General features: G+C 35.1%; 1 long non-coding RNA gene across 1 annotated transcript; it reads right to left on the bottom strand.

Annotated features, from left to right (window-relative positions):
- Positions 1-1526: 1526 nt before the first annotated feature.
- Positions 1527-3189, bottom strand: LOC131632543 (uncharacterized). Its single transcript, XR_009293042.1, has 5 exons — positions 2903-3189; positions 2688-2809; positions 2433-2498; positions 2232-2322; positions 1527-2150 (listed from the first exon to the last, which is right to left on the bottom strand). It is a non-coding gene; the product is annotated as an uncharacterized LOC131632543 (long non-coding RNA).
- Positions 3190-3931: the final 742 nt, after the last annotated feature.

A 3931-nucleotide genomic window follows, 5' to 3' on the forward strand; every position in this document is an offset into this window, starting at 1 on the left:
AAATTTGTTTTCATATATTTTGTTAATTGATTATTGTGTTAACAGCGAACAAGGTTTGGTCAGGTGGAGAAACTATGCGTACTAAGGCGTTCGTGTGCAAGGGCAGGGGTTCGATCCCTGCCTCTTGCAATTCTCATATTTTTTTTCCTTGTTGATATTCAATGTATAAATTCAGTCCGCTACAGTCTGGTGTCATACCCCAATTTTTGACCTTAGATACCACCTCATATCATTTGCATATGCATCATTTGCATCTCTAACAAATTGCATAGTTTGTGTTTGCTACTTGTGACTCAGCAGGGTTTAATCAAGAAATCACTCATCAGTACAAGTAACAACCAATTAGGGTTTTGTTCTCCCTCCATCTCAAAAGAACTATCTTCATCAACAATCAACATTTGGTCCTCAGAGATTCACTTCACAAGCTCAACAGCTTTGAATCGACTGAATTAGGGTTTTGACTGAAGGCAGCACACTCCTGGCTTTTGCTCAGAATTTGACCTAATGGCTTGGGACATGACATCAAGACCCCAAGTGCATTACCTTGACCTAATTTATTGGATCAAGACATCCCTCACCCAGAGATTGATCAAACAAATCCTCAGATTAGGGTTTTGAACTATCAGGGACTGAAATCAGGGATCACATTTGGGAAACCCTAAAAACCCCCAGGAAGTCAATCAAATGTCTCAATCATCCTCAAATAATCCCTATGATAATCTCCAATGGAAATTGCATCTCAATTCAAGATCCACAGTCATCAATTTCATCAGGTCGACAATTAGGGTTTTTGACCTAATTCACTGAACAACTGACTTTTTAGTCAGAACATGGTGCCACAACTCAAACCATGGCTCAAGGTCTTCCAATAACTCAATGTGATTCATTCATTCACTCATTCTTTGCAAGATACATTCATGTTCGTGGGTGATTTCATTTTAAAGGCGCCATTGCCAATTGGTGCGATTTAAGAGACTTGCTTGGAATCTATTTCTTGGTTTTTTAGGCATGGATTGCTCATGGTGAAGATTTGATTCATATGAATTATTTGATCATTCATGGGAATTTCATCAAAGTTGCAAAGAAAATATCATGTTTAATTCATTGTTGGAAAATTACTTCAAAAATGAATCAAGATTATGGGTTCAAGGATTTTAATTCAAGATCATTTCTAATTCATGGTGCAAGAATACATTTCAAGACTTGAAATTAAAAACTTCACTACTTCAAGGATATTCCACCATTTCCTTTTGAAAAAGGATCATTCAAAGGAATTCAAGAATTGATTCAAGACATAGAAATTGCATTTGAAATTCATTCAAGAAATATTCAAGTTTCATACAATTTCATTCAAGGATTCTAAGAGAAATTCAAGCATTTACAAATGATGTTTCTTTACATGGAACAAATGAATCCAAAATTCAAGAATTACATCATTCCAAAATTCTATTCACTTTCAAGAATGCAAGTTCATACAATTCTAAAGTGGAATAAATTTGGATTACAAAGATTAAAAGAAAATGCAATGCTTTCTTGAATTCTTCAATCTTCAAAGTCTTCATCCTTCAAGTTCAAGCTTCTTCATGCTTTCTTCAAAGTCCTCATGCAACATGAAAAAGAAACATAAGAGGGGTGAATTTAGCAAAAGAATAATTCAAGACAAAAAGGGGTGAGATTAGCAAAAATCCAACAAAGGAAATAATTCAAAAAAAAGAAATAATTCAAAAAGGAATCAAAGATATTTCATGTCCACTTGCAAGAGAAAAATCTCATAAAGAATATTCTTATTCTTTTTCTTATCTTGCAATGATTGAAACTTGCCATTCAAGTTTACCAAATGCCAAACACTTCCTTAACTTTTCCTATAAATAGAAGGCCTCACTTCATTGCAAAACACACCAAAGCTACTATACTACTAGCTTTCTCACTTCTCTCTTTTCTCTCATAGTTTTCAAGTTTCTTGGCAAGAAGAAGCAATTCTTCAAACCAAAGAAAACCACTTGAGAAGTGAGAATTCCTAGTTACAAAGTTCCATGGTTTGAAGAGAGTGAAGAAGAAATTCTTCATACCTTGGTGGAGAGTTCCAACTTGAAGTCCATCTTCAAGTCTCCCTAACATCCAAAGAGGTGGTGGCCATCTTCATCAAAAGCCTACAACAACAAGCAAGGTGTTAGAGAAATTGTTAGTAATAATTCAAGGTTGTTAGTAACTATAAGGAATTCAAGGTGTACCTTCAACAATAATCCGGCGAAAACCTCCTCGCCGTAGGTAAGCTAATTTCACTCTTACTCTCAATATTGTTGTTACCATGAACATATTTCCCTGTTAAAAACAAAATTTCCAGAAAAAAATAGAGAAAGCATGTATAATTGTATCATTAAGGAGAATTGTGTCATGAAGAAAAATTGAGTAAAGCACACTTGGGTCTCTACCTCTGTTTGTGAAAGAAACCGGGTTATACGGTAAGTTCTTCTTGTCGAGATAAGATCCCATGGCCACTGAAAATTCATAGGTGCTGTAAGTGAAAACAAAAGCAGAGACAAAGACAAAACTTGCGGTTCATTTTAAGACATCATTAACAACAACAATCCAAAACTGAATTCTAAACAACACCGACACAGCAACCATCAACTCAACAATTCAGTAACAGGATCAATTGCACAGAAACAGAAAGAACTACAACATACCTCAACAAATCCGGCAAAGACCTCCTTGCCGTAGGTAAGTCCGACTACACTCTCATCCTTAAATTTATCCTTAAATTTGTTGTTAGTTGTTGTTGTTAGCTTTTGTTGTTCTTGTGTATCATCTGAAAATAAAAAACAAGAGAGCATAAGTTATTGTTGCTACTGTCATAAGAAACTGAATTGCACCATAGAAACAAAATTTGTGAGAACCATACCTTTAAAATAACTTCCTGTTCACCCATGGCTGCCGTGAAACTAAGAGAGATTGGTTGAGCGTTGTTGTTGTTGTTCACAAAGAGAAATCGCGAGAGCTTGAATGAGAGTAACTGAGAAATTAAGCCATGGCTGCTCGTCACAGGTTGTTGTTCTTCGTGATAGGCAACAATCGAAGGAGGAAGAGGTAGCGTTTTGGAAGAGAGAACCCAGAGCGAGAGTGAGGTCGATTTGCGAGATAAGCTGAAGGTTGTTGTTCAATCGATTTTCAGAGGAAGAGAAATGTCGTTGTTTCTCTTTTTGTTCTTTTTCAGAAAAAAACGTGAGAGATAAGGGAGAAGAGGCGCTGCCTCTAGCTTTTGTTTCTAGGGTTTTTTAACTCTCCTCAATTGTTCAAGGGCGGATCCGGGTTCCACCTGACCCGACCCGGTCCGGCCCAACAATCTTTTTTTTAATTATTCAGCTTTAAGTCAGTTGGGCTCTCACCCCCTTTCAGGTTTTCTACACCTCTGGCCCATTCAATTAGTTTTTTTTACTAATTCTCCTTTAACTTTTTCTATAAATATTTTTTATATAGGATTTTAATTTTCTTTTCCTTATTAAAAAATCCAAAAATATATTAGATTCATATTCAAGTTTGTGTTTCTAATTATTTTATCTTTTCATGAAAAAAACACAAAAATATCTTAGATGCATATTTAATTTCATGTTTTCTAATTATTTTCTTCCTTCCATGAAAAATCACAAAAAAGGATATATTTTCTTAGAGTAATTTCTTTTGAATTTGATATTTTCATATAACTTTGTGTAGTTAATCATTTAAGTTTCTATTTGATTACTGTTGCACATTACTTGAACTTTCTAACTTCATCCAAGACTTCGAGATTATTTCTCTGTTGCCTTTTGGATTTGTTTGTTTTGTTTGGTCTTCCATTTGCTGTAGAATTCCATAAACAATTAATGGATGATCATGGAATGCTGAAAGCTGTGAGCTTATCCGATGTTCTATTCTGCTGGTGTGGATGCCTAAC

Source organism: Vicia villosa, unplaced genomic scaffold (genome assembly GCF_029867415.1).
Source record: "Vicia villosa cultivar HV-30 ecotype Madison, WI unplaced genomic scaffold, Vvil1.0 ctg.000958F_1_1, whole genome shotgun sequence".
Lineage (NCBI taxonomy): Eukaryota > Viridiplantae > Streptophyta > Magnoliopsida > Fabales > Fabaceae > Vicia > Vicia villosa.